The sequence below is a fragment of the Halichoerus grypus genome, chromosome 4 (assembly GCF_964656455.1).
Source record: "Halichoerus grypus chromosome 4, mHalGry1.hap1.1, whole genome shotgun sequence".
Lineage (NCBI taxonomy): Eukaryota > Metazoa > Chordata > Mammalia > Carnivora > Phocidae > Halichoerus > Halichoerus grypus.
In genome coordinates, this window is record NC_135715.1 from 184,115,834 (window position 1) to 184,140,233 (window position 24,400).

Sequence of the window (24,400 nt, forward strand, 5' to 3'; positions counted from 1 at the left end):
GGGATTCAGAGGGGCAGGGAGACACCACTTGCAGAGAGTGTGGTCAGTTGGAGCTTCACGAAGATGGTTCTCTCACAAGCCCTGCTGTGTCCGGGAGCACAACCCCTGCTTCTCCCCTTACCAAGGAACAGCCTCCTTTATCTGAGAAGGTCACCTTTTACTACCAACTGTGCAACTTCAAGAGGGACCTTCATGGAGAGGTAAAGGAGGAAGGAGAAGCCCAGTGCAGATGGTCAACCAAAAGTATAAGCCTTGGTTATCGGTGGGCAGTGGAGGCTACAGTCAGGTCACTTTCACATCCTAGGAGCAGCGTTCTCCCTGAACAGATAAGACAGTCTTTGGGGTAGAGGGACATCTTGAGCAAAGATAGGGAAGAAGGAAAGCACATGTTCCTCTTCCAGTAGAAGGAATGGGCCAATAGGCTGAAATGCAGGAAGAACAGTTAGACAGGAGAGATACATCAGCAGCCCGGAACAAATCAATCCATGATGTGTTGTTACATATAAAGTTTTATTGAAACCCAACCATGTCCATTTTGTTATGTACTATCTATGGCTGTTTCCACACTACCTTGGAAGAGTTACAACAGAGTATGTTCTACAAAACCTAAAATATTGCCCTGCCCTTTGCAAACACACACACACACACACACACACACACAAATTGCTGACCCCTGATACAGATCACGATGTATGTGTTTCTGAAATACTGTAAAATCTCACCCTAATAAGAAGATATTAATAGAAATAGAACTTGGTGGTAGGTCCTGTGTAAGAAAACTATCCAGTGTGGGAACTAAGGAATCCCTTTACATCCAGAGAACAATAATAGAAACCAATTCCAAACTTTTACTCATTCTGTGAATACATTAAAGGATTTAGGAGAAAATATTCAGTCACCAACATTTGTCAGTTTTGCAGAGCGAGTAGCCAACCCATAAAAAGAGCACTACTGTTCTGAATGACTTGGATGAAAAAGAAAAAAAAGTAAACACATATGAACATTTCCACTTACCATGTTTATTCATTTAAGAGCTGTCCCCTAAAAATAGTACCATACCAAACTGCCCTAACAAACATTATTCTCTAAATAGTACATGGTTTTGACTGGAGATGGAGAAATAATTTGCAAGGACCCACTTTGTGCAATAGGAAAAAAAAAAAAAAAGAACAGTCTTTGAATCTCAGGCAAGTGCAAAGCTGTTTCCACCTGTGTGTGCTAAGTGAAAGAGAGAAATGTACCTAGGTGCAGTGGGAGAGAAAGAAGGAGAAACTTTTATCATTCTGAATAGGTATTTTGCTTAAAACTGAAGGCGACCCTAACATAAATAAGAATTTGAAGAATAAGTGACATTTCTTAACTATCTATACACTTATATGTCCTTTACCCCACCTTAACCCCCCACCCCCCCAACACAAAGGCTTTTCCGAACCCTTAGGAATGTCTGATAAACTCTCAATTACTGAAGCAACCATGGAGGGGGGTCTATAGAATTATTAACACTGGAGTTAATTTATACTGACACTGGAATTAACTTATTCTGACTTACACATAATAAAATTAATCATTCCAATTTTAATTAATGCCCTTCTTTAAGACTCCTCTACTAAATAGAAGCTACATGGTGGAGGGGTGGAGCTAGCACCAAATTAATTAGTAACTTTGAATGTTCATTTAAGTTCTTGCTTTCATGTTAAAAAATGATGATATTAAATTTCAATTTGGAGAGCCCTTTTCTCTCCATTTAATACAGCTTGTCTTACTTCTTTAAAACATTCTATTTCCGTGTTGGTCAAGAAAACAAAACTATCTTGGAGGTAAAATAAATCCCTCAATTACCAGGAATGGAATTTAAAAGGCTGCCTCTAATCATCCAATAAAGTTTTTTTTAAAAAAGGGGGAACATGACTCAGTAGGATAAGGACTTCATTCAAGCATTAATTGCTTTCAAAATCATCCAGCTTGATACTGTATTAACTGTTTAAAATGCCAAACCACATCATTGCCCAGTTGATCTTGGAAAGCTTCAAAAACCACAAACTAGAGCCCAAAGATAAAAGGTCAGTGAATTGGTTACTTCCAGAATGAGATCAACTTTTGAAAAGAAAACAGACTAGAAGAATGTGTTGGCCACATTCGCTCGACTTGATCAAAGTAGCTCTGGATATTAATTTGGGAGAGGGGGCAAATCACAAATGAGTAAGTAAGACATGAGCTTATCTGTAACGACATGAACTTTGGCTCCACTTCTTGCATTTACGAATAGGTCTCCAGCCTCACCGGGAGATATGGGCTGGGACAGGGGGAGAGAGGCATTGCCCAAAGTCTCAGACAGCACTACCAAGTGGGTCATGACATTGTTGTGCTAGTCTGACCAGCATCATAATCCTGGCTGTCCTACTGAACATCTCAGCCTCGGCCAACTTCTTCCCTAAACCTGTTTCTTTGCTGTAAAACAGCAATCCTATCAGTACTGACCTCGGGAATATTGTAACAATTAGTGGAGATAAGGCATGCAAAGGGCTTGGCCCACAGAAAAATGTTCTGTAAATATTAGTTTCTATTGTTTCTTTATTATCATTACTAATTAGTGTTATTGTTATTATTTAAAGTATTTCATTTGGTTTGAAAGGAACTCATCCAACAGCCCAAGAACTCTTAGGTTCTACTTTACTTTTGTTGTTGAATAACCAGCAGGACAGAAAAACTATTCCAAAATGCTTCCTTAATGTAGAGTAGTGGTTCTCAAATTTAAGCAAGGCTCAGAATCACTAGGAGAGCTTGTAAAAACATGGATGGCTGGGCCCCACTTCAGGGTGTCAGATTCAGCACATCCATGGGAGAGCCAATACCTTGTATTTCTACCAAGTTTCCAAGGGATTGATGCTGAAGATCTGGAGATCACCAATTAGAGAACCACTGCTCTGGAATTTTATTCTGTACTTAGGCATCTCTGATTTAGAGGGAAAAGAGACTGAGACTGACACATTTCTGGAGAAAACAAGAGAGAGAACGGGAGATGAATCTGCATCATCTCCTTAACAGCCACAAGCAAGAAGACAAGCACAAACCCATTTGTTAACCAATGCCAATGCAATGTGGGGTCCATGGGAGGGTTCAAAGCCAACCATGGAAAGGGGATATGTTAGACTCCTAGAACCAGACTGAGAAACAGGAGAAGAGAACAAGCAACAAATTCAAAACAAACCTTGTGAGTGATGATCTCTTAAGTTCCATTTGCAAATATATTCAAAGAGAAGGTCATGCTGCTCAGTAACGATGAAACCTAAGTCACTTGATCCTTCAATGAATTATTTCAAGAAGTTGAAACCTCATTTGAACTAGATGGCTTACATCATTTATAATGTAGTTCTGCCTACCTTTATACAAATTGCATTTTTTGTAGCATTAATTTACAACATTTCATGATTAAATTGCACGTAAGAGCACAGGTAAGCACTCATAAGACAGAGACACAAAAGGTAACAATTGCATTGCAATCCAACTCAACCTATATTCCTGGCACTATGGTACTCCTAAAATAAGCCCTGGGAACTCTAGGTGGGAGTTCTATTTTCATCTAGACTGAAGACGCAACCCTGAACAATTTAACCCTGCTGGACAATATTTCACCTGGCAACAACCCAAATCCATTCAACCTAAAAATATGTTATTAGAAGGAAAAAAAAATGCAAGGTAGGTAAGACTTCACATTTTCACTGCTACAGATACAGATAAACTGCCAATTATTTCCCCAAATCACTTCATCCTGGAGACATCCTGGACATAAAAATGAATAGTGAGTAATATCAAATTCCATTCCTGAAGTTTCCTAATTCCAGAAATGTTTTTTTTTTTTTTTTTTATTTTTAAAGATTTTTTTTTTTTTTTTAAAGATTTTATTTATTTATTTGAGACAGAGAGAATGAGAGAGAGAGAGAGAGCACATGAGAGGGGGGAGGGTCAGAGGGAGAAGCAGGCTCCCTGCTGAGCAGGGAGCCCGATGCGGGACTCGATCCAGGGACTCCAGGATCATGACCTGAGCCGAAGGCAGTCGCTTAACCAACTGAGCCACCCAGGCGCCCTAATTCCAGAAATGTTTTATAAATAAAGCTAATCCCCTGAGACACCCTGTGAAGAAATGATGTATGGTATTAAAGAAAAAAAAAAAAGCTTGGAAGTTGGCGAATGTGATATCCTTTTCATAGAACTTCTCAATTTACTAAGTTGTAAAGTACAGGCCTGTTTAACTTTGTTCGGCTCAGAAGTTCACAAAGTATTAGTAGCAGAAAATCCTGTTTTCATGTTCATGGTGTATCTCCCCCAGATATAAAGTTCTGGGTTGACAGATTATTCTTTTCTTTCAATACTTAAAAGAAGTTATTGCCATAATCTCCTTCGCTCCATTATTTCGCTCCAGGTTTCTCCTACCTGGGATTTGCTAAGTTTCTTGGAACTGTAAATTTAATATTTTCAGGGGTACCTGGGTTGTTCAGTCAGTAAAGCGTCTGACTCTTGATTTCAGTTCAGGTCATGATCTCAGGATTGTGAGATCGAGCCCCGCACTGGACTCTGCGCTGGGCATGGAGCCTGCCTAAGATTCTGTCTCTCTCTCTCCCTCTCCCTCTGACCCTCCCCCCCACTCCACCCATCCCCCCCCCCCCACTCACACACTATCTCTCTACAAAAAAAATTGACATTTTTCACTAAATTTGGGAAATTTTATGATTTGTTGAATTTTCCTGCCCCGGTCTCTTTCTTCTCTTCTTGGGACTACAATTACACATGTATCCTCTACTGTTGACGTGTCCCACAAGTTGCTGCGTCTCTGTTAAGCTTTCTTAGTCTTTTCTTTTTTTACTTCTGTGTTCTTCAAATGGATTGATACCTACTGATCTTTTTTCAAGTTCACTGACCCTTTCTTCTTTCTTCTTCAATCTGTGGTTAAGTCCATAGAGCAAAATTTTCCATTTTAGATATTTCACTTTTCAGTTCTAGAGTTTCCGTTTGGTTCTATGTATGGTTGCCATTTCCCTATTGAGATTCTCTATTGTTCACTCCTTATAACAAAAACTTTCATTCTTTAAACATATTTATAGTAGCTACTTTAAAGTGTTTTCCTACTATTCTGACAACTGCGTCTTCTTGGGGGTCTGTTTTTATTGAATCCTTCTTCCCTTGGCTATATATTACATTTTCCCACCAGATTTTTTTTTTTTTACACTGAACATGTTAGATGACACATTTTAGGACTCTGGATTCTGCTGTCATTCTCAGGTAACAGGAATGTTGATTTTTTGCTTTAAAAAGCTGGTAAGTTACTGAGTAATCACCTTGAACATGCGGAGGCTTTGGTAGGATGGGTCTATTTCAGATTTGCCCTCAGTTGAAGGAAAAAATTTATTTTACCCAGAAATAAAGCCTACAAAATACTGCTTACCTAGCCACAGAAAATCTGAATTTTGCACAGATAAAACAGGAGGAAAATCATTCTTTATGGGAGCACAGGTTTTCAAGATGTCTAGTTCTTCCAGTATAATCCCAAAAGATACTCAAACGGTATTTATTCTGAGGAGTTGGTGAGCTTTTAAGCATTACAAAATTCACAGCATGCATAAATCAAGTTTTATTTTTCTCAAATGGGCAGAAAAGTTTTAATAACTGGCCTAAATGTCCAAATCAAAATCAAAATACCTTACAATGTATCTGCTACATTTAAAATAGAATCGTTTCCTATTTTTTCAATAATTTTCCCATAAGAGTTATGATTTTTCAAAAATCAAGTATAAGAATATGTTTGCACGTAATACAGACCTGACTTGATTCCATCTTTACCACTTTTGGCAAACTCTTAACCTCTATAAGCATCTGTTTCCTTGCCAGTAGAGTATCTGTAACAACAGGTACCCCTTTAGCACAATAGCAGGTAGAGAGTTATTGTTCAGTAAACAGTTATTTTTAAAGGCAGAGATCTCTGCCTTAGATCATGAGGTAGAAAAAAATTTCATCCAACAAGTAAAATATAGTTTTCCTGTTCTGCCTAATTAGAGGCCAGCTAAAATCAAAACTCACACCACTTGCTGTGACTCACGTACTCCACATAACAACCAGAACTGCATGCCCACAAGCAAAAATAGTTACAGGTCTGAAAGGACGACTTGTGATTCTGCCCCCACCCTATCCCACTGCCACCTGAAATATGCCCCTTCTGTTACAGATCCCAGCAGCCTCCATATGTAGCGTGATGCTCCACTCAGCTGCCCAGACTGGAAACCTCAATATCATCCTTCACATTCTCTCTCCTCCCTAACCTGCAGTCAATCCATTTTGCAGCTTAACTGTTGCTCACGCCTCTGCCACCTCCTCACCCCCAACAGTCACTGTTTTGCATGATATCTTCATCCCCTTTTTTCTGCACCATTTCCAAGAGCCTCCTCATTTCCCTGCTTTTAATTCATCTTCTATGTCACTGCCAGAATAATATTCCTAAAACCAATACATCTGCATCCTTCATCTCCTGCAAGCTTCCAGGGGGTTCCCAATGCCTAAAAGATGGAGTCCATGCTCAGAGATAGCCCATATGAGACCCTTCCTTCCCAATCAAGCCTCAGCTACATGTTAGCTTCTACGTTCCTTCACCCCAGTTCCCCCCACCTCACCTTCCAGCCTCATGTGGTGTGCTCACTCTTGTCTGGACAAACCCAAGTTCCCAGCTCTGCATGGGTTCTTACATGTGCCTAGGGTAAGCTTCTCTACCTAGCCAATGCCTATTCATCCTTAAATAGCTTACATCCCCTCCTCGGTGAAGGGTTCCCATCTAGGACAGGGCTCACAACTGCCCCTCTCTATTGGATTACAGTACCATTCCACTGTGCCATAATTACATGTTCATGTGTCTATTATGTTCTCAAGACTATGAGCTCCCAGAAGACAAAGACAATATCTAAGATAGTATCTGGCTCATAGTAGGTGCTCAATAAACATTTATTGAGTTAATAAATGAATATCAGCCTTACATTTCTGTGGCTAACATTCTACAGATATGCAGTATTTGGATATTAAAGCCCAGAAATTAAAAATAAGAATGAACAAAATATTGGCCTCGGTGCAAATCCCACCCCCCAAGGACAACAATCAAACAAGGAGACTCAGTATTAATCATAATTATAATCATCTTTTTCTGCATTCCTCCAATACCAAGAAAATTGAAAATCTTTTTTTACAAGATCAAGGTCACATCTATACTGGTCAAAGCCCAATTTAGCAACTCTCAACTTTTCCTAGATCCTACATTTTATTTATAATTCTTTCTTTTCAGATCACATAAAGTTTAAAAAAATGTAAGCAAAGATTAACATTGGATACTTTACTCACAAACTCACGTTTGGCATTGGGTCTTGGCAAAAAGCCCCACATGTATTTTCCCTGAGACTAAATTACTCATTTCTAATACAAACATAAGAATAAAGCAAAAACCAGCATTGTGTAAACAAAATATGTTACTTTCTAGTTCTCAACAGAAAATTAGTGCAAACTCATTTAACCACCATATCAGTGAGACTTGGGATCTTAGTGTAAGGCAGAGAAATCAGGGATCCTTGTCAAGCATTCATCACAATCCAAAAAAACCTCTACTCAGTAGCCTTTTTCCACTCAAACTTTTTTCTTCCCAAACTTTCAAGTATCATTTTTTTTCAAATACAGAACCAAGTATCCCTGATTCTTAATCGTCATCCAAACAATTGCAACCAGCTGTGAAAACTAGCACTGGAATCAAGTCTGTCTGTAGGGCATCCCCTCAAAGCTACCAAGTGTGATTGTTTTCACCAACAAATATTCGTGACCCTCTTTCCCAAAATTCTGACTCTGCCAACCACCTCTTAAAAAAAAAAAAAAAAAAAGATTCAACCCTACAAAATCCTTTCATAGTTCTTCATTTTAACTCAATCAAAATTATGCAACCTCTCCTAAGAAACTAATTATCTTCTCTCCCATTGATCTGTATTTAGTTACCCAAATAATGCATTTACTGCAAATACGGAATATCTTTTTCCATCCCTGTAATATCAACACATTGTCTAATCTGCAAAAGTAACTCTCCACTCTTTTCAAAGCAAAACTACATCCTCTTTCCTTCTCAGCTTCCTCATAAGAACCTCATTTCCCAGATTTCCCATCAGAAGCTTCCTACAAAATCCTCCCCAATCTGTGTTTTGCTTCTGGCAACGTACGTATGACATCTGCCATGGCATTAGTCACTTTGGTCCTTAGAGAGGTAGGGAAACCATCCTGTAGAACCTCAAAACTCCAGGACCAGAAGTTTCAGGTACTATAAACAGAATGTTACTTGTTTTTCAATTGTCTAAGGTCAAAATCCCACATATAGATCTGTCCTGTAACAAATTCCATCTCTGCCAGTAGGCATGTTTTCCTTTACACTTAAAAGAGCTGTCCAAACTAATTATGGCATTTTGCATCTCCTCCTTGACAACACTCTCAAAAACCCACCTGTGGTTTGAAACTCTTCTGCATGACTAAGTCCCTCGCACTGCTTTTGCTCTGAATTCAGTTTGGAACACATGACTTCATAAAGCTTCTCCCTTGGACACATGCCTCTCTATCCCAAGGAGGGCCAAGATGAAAATGATGTTTCTTGTAACACCCCAAGCTTCCTGGTAAATGCCACAGGTGTCTATAAATGCTCATGGACAAGGGAGAAAGGCAATTTGTTTTGCTTTGCCTAATTTCTCTCTCAAAACTTTTCACTAACAGTAATAATCCTGAAGGTATGGAAATGTTACTCATTTTAACCAGTCTATGTTGGCGGATCCTACAAATATCCTGACAAATTCTTAACAATTACCTAGAGCACAAAACTGCAGTGCTCCCTACCAGGAAAATCAGCATTGGAGGTCGGGGGAGGGCAATACCACTCCTTTAATTAGCTGACTGCTAAATAATACTTAAACCTATTTTCCAGTTTACAAAACACTTTTTTTTCCCTACACTATGTAGAACTCTAGTATTAGACTCATTTTACGGAATGAGGAAACTGAGGCTCAGAAGTTTGTGTGACTTGCCCAAGGTCATAGCGAAACCACCTAGTGGGGCTGAAACTTCGATGAAACTCACATGAAAACATCCTGATTCCCAGGCTCATCCCTCCTTCATCATACCAGGCTCACTTGGGCCCAAGGAATATTTAAGTCCTTCTTATCATGCATCCCTCTACATTGTGGCTCCAGTTTGTCTGGTTGTTGGTTTCCTTCGGTGTTTTGATTGGTTTGTTTTGCAGACCAAACTGTGACAGGGACTTCATCAGGTGACCATGGACAAATACGTGATTTGTTCTCTTTTCTGTAGGAATGCAATCCAAATTTGCATACGATAGCCATCACTGAGTCCTGCCCAGGCTAGCTGGAGTTTAGAGAGCTGGAAGACCTCACCTGTGAATTCCAAGTAGAACGCTTTCCATTCAAGTGACGATCAAGCATCCCTCAAATTCACATTAGCCAGAGCACCAGTAGTCAACACAGCCCACCAAAAGGAAATCACCCTTCGTACTTCAGAGCCTCCAGATCATGAAACAACATGACCAGGGGAACTACGCAAGCCAATACAATCGTCATTCGCATCACATCTAAAAGGAAACAACTGAACATCGTACAAGATGCCTACAGGGTCCATTTTCAAGTTCCTGAGTTCTGCTGCACAGAAACATGCACACATAATTGAGGAGTTAAGCTCTGCTACTTACATACCAGTCTGACAGTAAACAAGCTGGAAGTCAGTTCCTCTATTTATGTTGTGCTGTGGGCACCCACACCCATTTATTATCTGTGGGACCGAACACGCCGCAAATCTTAGTGGCAATAAATAGTTCCAAAGGAGGAACCATCCGCTGAACAAGTAAAAACATGAGTGGATTCCAAAAAGTACAAAGCTTTGCTAAACAAAACTCACCAGGCAGAAGGAGCCCTTTTAGAACCGGCTCCGAATCCTTCAACTGAAGCAAAATGTTTTTGGCAACTGGAAATCGTTAAAATTTCCTATTTTCTGATTATCGCAAGTGCTTACCTCTGCACATCCGGTCTCCAGCTGGGTCTGTCAGAACAAGAAACCTCCTAAGGAAAGCCAGCTCTCACCATCTTTTCAGACCAATTTAGCAATTTGCAAAATGGAGCAGGTTTGCCATGACAGAGGAGAAAGGAGGGTACCCTCAGCATGTGAAGTCCCCCAAAGTACAGACACGGACACACCAACTCAAGGACAGAAACAGAATCCTGCTCAGAATAAGAAAACTTCTACCCTGGGAAAACAGAAAGAAAAAGAAGAAAAAGAAAAAAAAAAAAAAGGCCAGAGAATTTCTACAGTCAATGTGTATATACGTGACAAACTGAATACAAAGCTCCACAGAGGAACAAAAATTCAAGAGTGAGGATTCTTAGAGAACACACTGTATCCTGTAGGATTAGCTTCAGTTGCGAATGAAAGAAACAGCCAAATAGCAGTGGTTTAAAGAAGACAGATGTTTATTTCTCTCTCACATAAATGAAGTCTGGGATAAGCAGCCGAGGGCTGGTGTGGCAGCTCCCAGGCATCAAGGTCCCAGCTGCCTCTCCCTCTGTCCCCTGTCCTTAGCACAGGGCTCCCCCAAGATGGTCTAACCTTCAACCATTACATTCATATTCCCACCAGAAAAGAGCAAGAAGGGGCAGAGAAGCAGGTACCCTCCCTTTCAGACTCCTGTTCACATCCCACTGGCTACCACGAATTTGTTATGTGGCCATTAACTAGCTGCAAGGGAACCTGAAAATCGTAAAATAGGCACTCCCAATTGGCATTTGCAATTGTGCAAAGATAAATATTCCATAGCTCGAGAGACTTCAAGGCTGTGCCAGCCATGTGTCCATCAAACAAATATTTACGGACTGCATCCTCTTGCCAGGCACTGGGCTCTGCCCTGGGTGTGTGGGGAGGAACAGAACAGAACAGCCCCTGCCCTCAGGCTTCAGACAGTTCAGGGACCACCATCCCCCAAACCAGGAGAAATGGCCTTTGCAAACACGTCTATGTAACGTGTTTTTGTTTAGCATTTTATGCTGAAATAATCTCAGATTTACCCAAACATAGCAAGAATGGTTGTACCCTTTACCAGATCTACCAACCATCAACATTGGACCACGTTTCCTTTACGATATATTCTTGCTCTCATTCATTCATTTTCTCCCATCTTCCCTTCTCCTTTCCCCTTCCTCCCCACTCCCATCTCTCTTTCTCCCCTCCTCCCTCCCTCCTTCCTTCTTCTCCCTCTCCATCTCCCTTCATCCCTCACTCCCTGCCTCCTCACCCACTCACTCTTTCCCTCTCTCTCCCTCCCCCTTTCTCCTCCCTACTTCCCTCACATGCATTTGAGACTAAGATACAGACCTCAGATGTCACCCCGCTTCACATCTAAAATGTTCAGTTACATATTTCTCAAGAACAAGAACACTCTCTTGCATAACTGTCGTAAAAGTATATCACCAACATGTCAATGAAGTCCTTTAGAGCATTTCTCTTCCTGGCCGAGAATCCAATTCAAGATCATGCACTGCACTTGGTTGTCCTGTGTGGAACAGTGTCTTGGCTTTTGTCTTTCTTGGCATTGAAATTTTTTAAGAGCACAAGCCAGTTATTTGGTAGAGTACATGCTCCCAAAACAGGAATACCATTCAAGTGGTACTGCCCAGTGCACCATATCAGGAGACACCCGATAATGGTTTGCCCAGTTTGGGTGATGCCAACTTTGATTATTTGTTTAAGGTGATGCCCACTTGATTTCTTCACTGAAAAGTTGCAATTTTCCCTTTCTTCAATTGATCATCTGTGGAGACATACTTTGAGATTATGTGAATATCCTGTTCCAAATCAAACATCCACCCACCAGTTCTAGTGTTCTCTAGTGATTCTTGCCTGAACCAATTATTATGATCATTGCAAAATGGTGAGCTTCTAGCTCCATCATTCTTGCCTTATTCATTAGTTGACATTGTGTAATAAGGAAGAGCTTTCCTTCCTTGCCTATTTATTTGTTTGTATCAGTTTATATCAGAATAGCCTCAAAGATTCTTATTTTATTCAATGGGCTATAATCCACAACAGCTATTACTTATTTTGAGGGTCAATGTGTACCCTATTTGGTCAATAGAAATCAAGCTGGCTTCTGTTTCCTTTTGAAATAATCTTTTTTCTTTCTTTCTTTCTCTCTTTTTTTTTTTTTTAGAATTTCTTTGCTTTAGAGCACAACAAATAATGTGTTTAGCAATCCTGGACGCCTCCAAGTTTCTTGAAGATGCTCAACTAGAGATCATTTCATCTTACATAAGGAAAAGCAACCTAAACATTTCTCCCATCTAAAACTCAACCATTACCAAGAAACATGTAATGCTAAGGAAAACAGATTCTACATTTTATATTTTAATTATTGTTTTTATGAATAGCTCTGAGTGTTGACATCTCTTGTATTACTGAAATTAAATATAACAGATAATATTCCTACAGTAAGCAGGTAATAACTTAGCTACAAGATAAATACAATGTATGATATTTTGACTTAAATGTCAAGGAGATCCAGGATATATTCTAAAGAACTTAATACAGACTCATAGAATTGTTTGCTTCCTCATTAAAAGTTGGCTCTAAAGACAAATACAAGTGTTTCTCTCTCCCCCTCCCTCCACCCCCGCACCTCCCCTCCACCTTAATGCAAAAGTCAAACTCCACTCTTAGCATCCTCACTGATTTATAATGACATGTATGCCATACTACCTCTCTCTCCTTTCCTTCCAAAGAAATTAAGAGATGGCAAATACATTATAAAATATCATTAATTTACTGAACTCTACAGAAATAAATATGTTCACTGGGCTTGCATTGTGCTCCTAGCTTTATATCCCACGTATTATGCCAGGTGCAAAGGACATACAAGGAGGAATAAAGACCCAGTCCCCAGCCCCTAGGGCTTAGAGGTTTCTAGAACATGGAAGTCCACAAGTAATTCTAACAAAAAGAAAAACGAGAATGAGCTAAGCAGGATGACTGCATTGTAAGAACTGTGGACACTTAGAAAAAAGGTATGATTCACTGCACTTGGAGTTAAGGCAGAAGAAGGGTAGTTTCATCTGCTACGGGAGGAGGACAATCCCCTCAGCAGAACATACAAGTGATGAAGGATATTTCAAACTAAGGAAACATCAGTAAAGGCATCGAACATAAAAACACACAAAATGTGGGAAATGGTCCAGGATGCACTAAAAGATGTAGAGAGATGAAGATGGTACCTGACTTTGAACCCAAGCATCAAAGCAACTCTTTAGCATCTGATAAGGACAGATCTTTACAAACACCGGCCACAGAAGGGAGGAAAGGAAATCTGCCTAATCACCAACATTTTTGTTCATTTGGCCTCGTTCCATACAATCTTCTCACATCCAATGTGCAAAAGACTGCAGAAAGGGAAGAAAGAACAAGCAGTATCAACTAAATAACATTTTCCCAAATAAGAAATTAGCCAAATAGCATCTGTCCAAACAAACATAAAAATTCTAAACTTCTGAACACTTAGATGAGATTTTTATTTTAATCACAAAGAAAGTCTCCCTCTCTTAGTAATCCTGGCAATTTTCAACACATGCCACTGCACAACATGCTCTTATTAAAAGATGGGCTGGAAAACCATCTGAGATCATGTGGGACCAGCATCGATCGATGGCTCACGTCAGAGGACTGTGTCAATTAAAATATCTGCTCTCGGGGCGCCTGGCTGGCTCAATCGTTAAGCGTCTGCCTTCGGCTCAGGTCATGATCTCAGGGTCCTGGGATTGAGCCCCACGTTGTGCTCTCTGCTCAGCGGGGAGTCTGCTTCTCCCTCTCCCACTCCCCCCCCCACTCGTGCTCTCTCTCAAATAAATAAATAAAATCTTAAAAAAAAATCTGCTCTCCCAACCAATATATGGTCACACATAGTCCTCATCTCTTAGATGTCAGCATTCCCCTGGGTAGAACTTGAAGGGAAGCTTTTGTGTTCACAATAAAAGGGGACAGATGACAAAGGCTCTCCTCTTTTGCCCTCCACAGTCTTGGGATGGAAGCCTCCTCCATGACAACAACAATCTACTTTATATTTAACTGACTGAAACCTTCTTGGGCACAGGAACCACTTCTTGAGACCCACCTTATAATTCAGTTTGGCTCCTCACCCAAAAATAAAAGATCCATAACATTTGCTGAAAGTAAAGCCTGTAAGACAGGGACATGAGGGGAAGCATCCTGACAAATCCACCAAAGTCAGTGTGTTTTTACCCCACCCCTGTAATCAGCATTAATCAAATCTACAGCCCCCACCTCTTTCAAACACCACAGTCCCTTTTAAGCCCACAATGATGTTGACCCACATATAGTACTTTGATACTCAGTACTTGAAAATATGCATGAAGTCCAAAAGTCACTATGAATCAATAATTATTTTAAATAAATATTTCTTTCAATAAAGCACACGAGGTTTGAAAAGTACTTAATATATTTGCAAGGTATATATTTTTGGTCTCTAGGAAATGCACATAGGGTTCACAGATGTCTTTTTTTTTAAGATTTTATTTATTTGAGAGAGAGAGAAAGAGAGCAGGGCGGGGGGTGGGGAGAGCAGAGGGAGAAGGACAAGCAGACTCCCCGCTGAGCAGGGAGGCCCACATGGGGCTCGATCCCAGGACCCAGAGATCATGACCTGAGCCTAAGGCAGACACTTAACCAACTGAGCCACCCAGGCGCCCCGGGGTTCACAGATGTCTTAAAAAAAATTCCATGACCCTCTCAAGTTCCAAGATCCATAGGTCAAACAGTATTAATCCATAATAAGAGCACTTTATTTGAATCTATTGCATTGTCAGTAGACTACCCAAAACCCCAAGATGTGAGTTGTAACAGAGCCATGACTTTGCCTTCTGCTCTGGCCAACTTTAATCTAGTTTTAAATTTCTGAAGCAGGCTTCTGCTCCTATTTATAATATGAAGTTTAAAAAAACATGTTAACACTTATGAAATTGTTATGCTACATAAAAATTCCCGAGTCTGAGATGCCCATAAGAAATGCAAGAGACGAAAAATAATTTGCTCTATCACGCATTTTCTTATTTACCAGCAGGCATTAATAGCTTCAAATCAAAGTTAAATTTCCTATTTAGACGGGCCAATGATTGAAATAAAATAGATAAATAGCATCAGTTTCTTAACATAATGAAAGCAGGCATCTGCTAAGCTCCAAGAAAGACTTTTTAAAGTGCATTTTACAAGCAATCAACAGTCTATCAATTTCTTCCAGGCCTTGGATCAAAATGAATCCATTTGGCCTCTTCATCTACAACCCAAAAAATGAGTTTTGATGACCATCTAAGGCAAAGATCATGTGCTCTTAGCCCTAAGCCAAAACAAAAAGAAAAGTGAGAAGGAAAGAATTAAAAAAAAAAAAATCCCCAAAAAACAGTGGCTTTGAAGCAATGGTCAAACTTGTTTTTGTCCAATTTAGCTGTGACTTCCAACCCACCAAAGAGCCTGTAGCCGCTGAAAAGGAAGATGGGAGAAAGGAGAGGTGGCCATCGCCCCCTGGAAGAGCTATAAAAAATGTCTGAAAGATACAGCAGTGAGCAAGAGAGCTCAGAGAAATGCAGGAGTGGAAGGAGCTTCACTCCTATTAGTTGTGAGAAAAGCAGAAGGAGAAAAGCAAGAAAGGGAGAGAGTCCACGCAGAAGGGAGAAAACACAGATACGGCCCCACATCGCAGAGCAAGTCTACCTTACGGGTAGAGATCCCTGCAAATTAGGTTTTATTTCCAAAAGACTCCCTCCACGTTTCTGCTGAATGGTTGCCCTGCTCCGAGGGACCCCGCCAGCACACACGTCCCCTCCTGTTCAGAGCACACACACATCTCACGGGCCAGCCTCTGTCCAACAGGGGCGGTAAATTACATTATGAAGAAAAACGCCAGTTCTCTGGGCCAAGGAGTAAAGAGATCAGCACTGAGTCTGGGCTATTTACCATTAACACAACAGAGAAAAGGAAACACCAATTAGTACGTTTTTTTAGACTCTGTATTCTTCCTTCTCTAGCCCACCTTACTTCCAGAAAACCACCGAGCTGTATCATTCAGTCTGTCAACATCCTAAAACAGATATTGGCTGTACTCTATACGTGAATATTTAAGTGTAATTTCAATTTCCCCAAGAGGATTCCCACAGCGGGAATACTAATTTGAATTTTCTTTGGTTGTACAACACTCTCCCAAATTTGCACTTTTGCAAAGCCATTCATTTTCTACAAAGCTTCAAGCTCCTAGAGAAAAGACAAGGGAGTGGGGTAGGGAAGGGGGGACGGGGGGGGCGGGGGGCGGTGCCCAAGCTAACTGATGCCAGATAGACTTTCCTGGATTCGGAGAGCTTTGTTTTGAAGATTTCCGCCTTGTCTTAAATCAAAGTGGCAAAGCAGGTCTTGAAGACTAGTGAACTACATTGTCTACCCAGAAGGTCAGGGCTGCCAAAGTTGGACGTATTTAACTTTCTGGGCTAAAGAGCCCACACTGTCCTAGACTGAACTTATGGAGCTATTCACATTTTTAACCAACAACTACAAATGTTTCTTGAGAACTGAGACTCAGCCTGAGACTGGATCTTTTTGGGTATTTTGGCCAAAACAGCTGTTTGCATCCCTGACACCATTTCTACCCCAGATTCAGAGACAAGAGGGATTCATTTTATAATGTGGACCAAAATTACTTTATTTGTTTTTGACGTCATAAAAGCAGCATTACTTAAAATGATAGGCCGCTTTTTCAGTACAGAGATTTGGCAGAAAGGTAAGAGCGATATCCAAGTTATAAAAACCTTAAGATTTATAGCAGATGCCAATAGCCAGGCTACACCCTTATAAACAACAAGGACAAAAATCATTCTCCAGCGATGGGCCAGAACACGGAAACTGCGGGCCAGGATTAAAGGATAATGAGGGTTCTTTTTGTTCAGTGGCACATATTAAAGTAGGGCTATGTGCGAGAAAAATTCCAGGCAGAGAACTGTCTGTACCCTTTCTTCATATCCCAGTGGAGCAAGCACACTTTTGACAAGGAAAGGGTACCCATAAGGAAGGACAGGTGTGTGTCCATGACCTGGTTGGTATCTTGGAGACCCTCAAGCATGGCTGTCTCGCTTTTCTCCGCACACCAGCTCTGCTCCACACAGAACGTTTCAGGACACAGAATTTGAAGGCTGAACACCAGTGGGTTCATGGAAAATTCTTCCTGTATATCAATCAGAGTTTGCAATCAGAGTCTGCAGGGGTTGCAAGCAGTAGACACCAACTCCAGCTCACTGGAGAAGAAAAAAATTAATCATCAGAGTGATACGAGATTGAAAGGAGATACGGAAGGACCAAGCTCAGGAAGGATGGGGATCAAGAAGCTCCTGGGGTCTATGCAGAAGCACTACAGATCTAGGTGGGCAGAATAATCAGTTTTGGCGATTTCCAGCCTTTTTACCACCCTGTTCGGGATCCCAATTTGGGGAGAAAGTGTCCAATTAACGTAGACAGCAGGATGCCAGAGCTAGAGGAGGGTGCACTGACAGTCCCCCTCCTTGAAGTACATGGAGTCCCCCACACACAGGAGAGGGAAAATAATTCCCAAAGGTGAGATCAGGGTGCTGTTACCAGAAGATGGGAAATGAAGTTGGGCAGAAAAAACCCACAGATGTCCACTTCAACCGCTACATTGGATAACAGTCTTAGCATTCCTACTTCATTGTTTATTTTTTTCAACTTCCAGAGACATCTTTGTCAAAAACTACAATTAATATTATCACCCAAGCGTCTGTGCTACGATGTCCCATATAAAGAACCATATGGTAACTTCTAGGGTCTTCAATTTAGGAAAACACTTAGGGCTCCAGATGAGTTGATGGAGCGTCTTCTATTAGATAATGAGACCTAAGTAATTCATCACGTTTCTCGTCTTACTTAGGCCGCTGGGAAGCTCAGAGCTGGAGGTTTCAGGCTCAGTTATACTTGCTCTCCTCGGTTTTCAGGTACAACTAAATCCTTCATTATATGACTGGTATTCGAACGGTTTTATTTCAGTCTTGTTTTAATGTGTCAGTGGTATTTCTATCTTTTACTGAAAAGTACTTCAAAGGCATTTGAATTTCTTTCTTTACTAACCAAAAACCAATCTTTCCAGAACTATATAAGGATCTAATACGTAACTGTATTTTCTGAGCTTTTAGATTGGGCAAGAGCTTTATGTTCTGCAGGCCAGCATTATCTCTTCCCCCTTCTGCTACAGCAGAGCTAACTCTGTGCAACAGAAACTATTTCAGATGAATTTCTGGTTTTAAAAGGTGCTGGAGATGGGCACCTGGGTGGCTCGGTCAGTTGGGTGTCCACCTCTTGATTTCGGCTCTGGTCATGATCTCAGAGTCCTGAGATCGAGCCCCTGAGACGAGCCTCAGTGTGGAGTCTGCTTAAGATTCTCTCTCTCCCTCTCCCTCTGCTCCTCCACTGCTCGCACTCTCTTCCTCTCACTCTCTCTCAAAGAAAGAAAGAAAGAAAATTAAAGGGTGCTGTAGGAAAACAGTTTAGATTAACTTAGATCAGATAAGAAGGAAAGACAGACAAGTAATAACCCAACTCTGAGTCTGATTATAATGTGCAATAATTTTCAGAATAGTTATTAATACAGTCATAAACTTTTATTGGAAGGGGGTCCAATGGAGGAGCAATAGGAAACCATCTCCATCCTGCCTCGACAGTCTGACTCAGAGGAACCAGGACGTACACAGTGTTCGTGCCTTCAGGAACCAAATAGATTGGTTGAGAGTGAGAGGTCTAACTCATTGGTTTACAGCCACTTTCTGGTTAACTCCATATACTTATAATGCTAAAAATAATCAGATCCCGTAATTCTGCAGGAATGGGCAGAGCTAAGGAGACTAGCAGCATATCTGGGAAGGTAAGTGAAGCTGCAGATCTACTCCCAAGAGGACCAGAAAACATCTACAGCATGCTTTCGAGTGGTTTGGTATTGGTTTTTTGGTTTGGTTTTTTGTTTGTTTGTTTTTTGTTGTTTTTGTTTGTTTGTTTGGTGGAATCAGGGATTCTTAAATTTGAACGTATTGCCACCATTGAAGATGTCTTTCAGTTTAGGTTTCCTGAAATAACATTTGAGCATTTCTTCATAGGCTGATAATCTGCAAGGAAAATGTTGAAAGCCATTAAATTAAAAACTACTCTCCATCCTCTAAATTTCCCCCTTTTGGAAGCAATCTGTGCCAATGTTTGGCAGTAAAAATGCCCCCAAATGAGCCAATATTATGACAATGAGAAATTTCCACCTGCCTGGCATAGGCTATGCAGGAAACGGTGCTGTGGATTTAGTGAGAAGTCAGAGAAGCCTCCCACTTGTGCCTGGAAGCCTTCCCCTGTGCTCAAGATCAGCACGTGGCAAGCACAAGGCCACTTGTGGTTCCCATGCTCCTGTGTGCCCTGAAGAGAAAGGGCGATGGCGAGTCCCTGCTCTAATCACACAAACTCTGACACACAGCTCCCTAGAAGGAGGGGAGAAGAGCTGGCTTCCAGGCACCTGAAGATGGGCTCCCGGAGTTGTGCCTGCAAAGCAATGAATGATGCTAAGCAAATAAACATAGTCACACAATCTTCTATCGCCTTGGCTTTTAAAAGTCAGAAGACCAAGAACCTCATCCAGATTCCAAGGACTACATGAACTTTGAATTTAGCTTTCCCACCAGCCAAACGAAGGTGCTGAACTGGACCAGAGTCCCCAATCCAAGTGTCCCAGGCCCATCAGCTTATGGGACTTAGTGACACCTGATCTAGAAGGCCTGGGACAAGCTGGAGGCCACTTCCCCGTCCACACAGAACAGCGCCGGCTGGTGGTCACTATGTCAGAAGCCACTGTGGCTTAAACCTCCCATTTTCTAAGAGAATCAGAAAGTCCAGGTTTCCTTATAAACTCCTCTAATTTTTCAATCCTGGAAACTAATTTGTCAAGTTTTTATAGACATTGAAGGTGCCAAAGGAAATATTTTTGTAAGCTAGAGCCAAGCCTCAGGCCCACAGTTCGTCAACTTAAAGAAATTCAAGTTCTGTATTAAAGCACTCTGGACTGCAGGACACTTCTTCACAAAGGGCTGCCTTCTCTTCTCCCCTCACGTGGAAATTCACGGGGCACTGGCATCTCAAAGGCTACAAGAAGTCCTGCAGTAAACCAGACTCACTTCATTTCACCCACTGCTTCCCAAAACTAAAGACTGAACCCTCTGTGGCAAGACTCATGTGAGTAGCGCACTAAACTCATGCTCCACGGAACACACTTCGAGAAACACCAAAACTCTATTCTCCACCTAGTCCCAAGATGCTACACGGCTATTCCTAGCTCACCCTTTGGAACTGAAATGCAGGGAAGGAATTAGTATTTACTGACTCCCAGTATTTGTCAGTTACCATGCTAAGCTCTTTGTAGTCCATACCTCAGTGAGTAGTCAAGAGCTAAATGTTATTACCCCCATTTTAAAGTTGAAAAAAATGCAAATCAGAGGCCCTGAGGTAACTTCTAATAAGTGAGGCAGCCAAGATTTATATCCATGGGTGCCTGATTAAAAACCCCCTAATCGTTCCCCTCTTCAACAGCCTATGTTGGTCACAGGTAGCCAGATTCGTAGCCTAAAGAAATATTCTCTCAAATCCTCCCATTTCCCCCAAGCTGGCCACCCTTTGGCTTTGGATCTTCTTTGTTTTTCCCCCTCAAAGTTTCCTAGTCTTCATCTGAAAAACCTTAGTTTTCCAAAAGAGCCAGAAATCCACCAAAGCATTCAGCACCACTGAGCAGGTGTGAACATCGGATGCCCTTGCTGAAAAGAATAATGTTTCCATAGGCCAAGAGCCGCATAGAACATGTGACCGACAGCTACATTTTGGGGAGCACGCATATGTGCTAGGGATGGTGCTGAGGGCGTGTGTGACTTCCTTCACCCTTCCACTTTGTCCTCTTTTTTATGTGCGCATTCTTTACCCCCACCGCCCCCAATCTCTCCTCTCCCTGGCTTTCCTGCCCATCTGCTGTCCCTCACCTCCATGTATTTCATTTCTTTCCTCTACTCCCAGAGTGACAGAGATAGGAACAGAAGTCCAGCATGTTACCTGCCATTTTTAGGGGTGAGCACACAGCCTGGTTTGCCAGGGGACTCTGGTTTATGTCTGCTGTGTCAGTTAATTATTAATACTGTCCCCATCACCTCAACAGGACCTCAGTTGGACGATATGCCACATGGTCTCCTCAGGTATTTTTTTTGTTGTTGTTAAAGATTTTATTTATTTATTCATAAGAGACAGAGACAGAGAGAGAGGCAGAGGGAGAAGCAGGCTCCCCACTGAGCAGGGAGCCCGATGCAGGACTCAATCCCAGGACCCTGGGATCATGACCTGAGCCGAAGGCAGATGCTTAACCATCTGAGCCACTCAGGCACCCTCCTCAGATATTTACTGAGCAAATTCTTGCACTCCTTGTCCTTTACTTTAAAAGGGATTGAGTCAAGTGCCTTAAATTTTCCTCGAGGAGAAAAAAAAAGTTTTTAAACTAGATTAACGTTTTTGTGAATGCTTCTCAATAGCATTCTACTAAGGTTCAATGGCCATTGGTAAAGTCACTATGTACTAGCTAAAGTTTTGAGTTGCCATACTCATGAGAAAAAGAATTATTTCATAAGAAATCCAGACCCTACATCTGCTAGGCATATCATATTCAGAAACTGGAATCAAGACCCAGTCGTGGTTTTGCATGATGTATTCTGTTTTCTATTGCAGGAGGAAGAATATCAAGAAGGTGGTCCAGCCAGCCACGGGGCCACAACCCTGGAAATTCACCCATTCAACAGCACAATCTCCTGAGTCTACTGGCCACTGGGGTGAGAGCCAGGGGCTGGGAAAAGGGCCAAAAACGCCTCAGAGGACTAAGCCATCAGGGCAGACTGGAAAGAGGTGAGAAACAAACCACCAGGAGCAAGAACAAGAAAGGGGCCATCCTAAATGAGAGAAGGAACAACGAAGCACCAACTTGAACCGTCCACACTTTGGGTGGGATTTCTTCTTTTGCTCAACTACTAGTTTCCCTTAGGACCTTCAGGCAAACTGACACTGATGAAACATGTCATTTCAAGGACTAAATAAAGAAATGCTTTAAAAGGAGTGAATGGAACTCTAAGAAAAAAACAGAGTTTGTTATTTATATGCTAGGTTAGAATTTTAGTTTCCAGTTAAAAGAACGCAAAAGCTACAGAGAATTCACAGAAGTGAGGGCAGGAACCACGTTATTACTTAGTTCCCCCAGCACCTAACATTGTGCCTGGCATACAATGACTCCTTCAATTACCCTTTTTAAAACAGTTTTATAGAAGTATAGCCGACACATAATACGCTACGTAATTTCCAAAGTTTTGACATATATATGAGCCCATGAAGCCATCACCATAATCAAGATGTTGAACACATCCATCACCCCCAAACATTTACTCAAGCCCTTTTCAAATTCTTTCCTCGCATCCGATCCTCAGATCCACTGATCTGCCTTCTATCACCTTATGTCCCACCAGCAGTAAGAGTTCTAGTTCATCCACATCCTCACCAGCGCATGGTGTGGTTGAAATTTCTTTAATTTCAGCTCTTCTAGAGTTATGTGGTGATATCTCACTGTGGTTTTAATTTGCATTTTCTCCATGATTAATGATGTTCAATAGCCTTGTGTGCTTATTTCTTGTCCATATAACTTCTTCACTCAAATTGTTTGGTTTATTTTTTTTTTTAATTGGGTTGTTTATCTTCTTACTATTGAGCTTTGAGAGTCCTTTCGATATCCTGGATACAAGTCCTTTCTTACAGATATATGATTTGCAAGTATTTTCTCCCAGTCTGTGTCTTACCTATTCATTCTCTTGTCAAAATTGCTTAAGGAGCAGAAGGTTTTCATTTTGATAAAGCCCCATTTAATCAAATTTTATCGATCATGTTTTTGTTATTGTTCTGAGAAATCTTGGCCTGATCCAAAGAAACTTCGGGGTGTAATAGACATGGTCATTGCCTTGATGTTAGGAATGTTTATGCTGATGTATAAAAAGTTACAAAGATTTTCTACTGTCTTTGTCTGGAAGTTCCATGGTTTTAAGGTTTTGCATTTAGGCCTGTGATGAATTTTGTTTTTGTATGCCAGATGTATGAAGTAAGGATTAAAGTTTGGAGCTGGCTGTTTTGCTTGGGGATATCCCATTGTTCCAGCATCGTTTGTTGAAAAGACTATCCTTTCTCCAGCAAACTACATTCTTTGCACCTCTGCTAGAATTGTACACACTTCTGATCAAAAAGCGGAATTCTCACAGAGGCCTTCATTAACAGCTGCTAAAACATAAAACATGCATACCCCTAGGTGTAGCAATTCCTGTCTAAAGAAATACAAGTGCAAGTACGTAAGGACCTGCCTAGGGAGTTATAACAGTATTATCTACAGGCAGGAGAACAACAAAAGAACACAGACATGCCCCAGATACGCCTTGATAGAGGAAGGACTGAATAAATTGTGGTCCAACTCTACCGCAAATTCTATGCAGATACTAAAAGGAATGAGTTGGAGCTACATTAGAGTAGCCCCCCCCTTATCCATGGGGAATATGATCCAAGACCCCCAGCGGATGTCTGAAACCACAAATAGCAGCACACCCTACATACGCTGTTTTTTCCTATTCATACATAACTGTGATAAATTTTAATTTAGTTAGGCACAGTAAGAGATTAACAATAACTGATAATAAAATAGAACAATTATAACAATATACTGTCATAGAAGTTCAGTGACTGTGGTCTCTGTCTGTCCCTCAAAATATCTTATTACACTGTACTCATCTTTCTTCTTGTAATAAGGTGAAGGATGTAGGCATTGTCACGTAACCTTTGACTACTACTGACCTTCTAATGATCTGTCAGAAGAAGGATCATGTGTTTCTGGACTGTAGTTGACTGCAAGTAATTGAAACCATGGAAAACAGAATCATGGAGAAGGGGCAGCCACTGTACTGACCAGAAGAGATATCTAGGAATCACTTTATAAAGTGAAAAAACAAATGCATAGTAATACATATATAGTATGATTATATTATTGAAATACATGAGACAGACCTAAATTTGCCTCTATATATTTGTATATGTTTGCACAAACCTGGACAAAGTTGTGGACGATCTGTCACGACCAGACAGATCATATGAGTTTCCTTCATGAGTAGAATGGGGAAGAGAGAAAGGGACAAGCTTATTAACATAC

At 41.0% G+C, this 24,400-nt stretch overlaps 1 protein-coding gene across 2 annotated transcripts in view; it reads right to left on the minus strand.

Moving 5' to 3' along the window:
* The window catches only part of PID1 (phosphotyrosine interaction domain containing 1), a 220,904-nt gene that overhangs the window by 188,168 nt on the left and 8,336 nt on the right, over positions 1-24,400 (minus strand). Inside the window, exon 1 of one of the 2 annotated variants that reach the window (XM_036071532.2) lies at positions 10,078-10,228. The exons of the other annotated variant lie outside the window; for it this stretch is intronic. The gene's annotated coding sequence lies outside the window, so the exon portion shown is untranslated. Of the gene's footprint in view, positions 1-10,077; positions 10,229-24,400 lie in introns of those variants that run through there. 2 annotated transcript variants of the gene reach the window in all.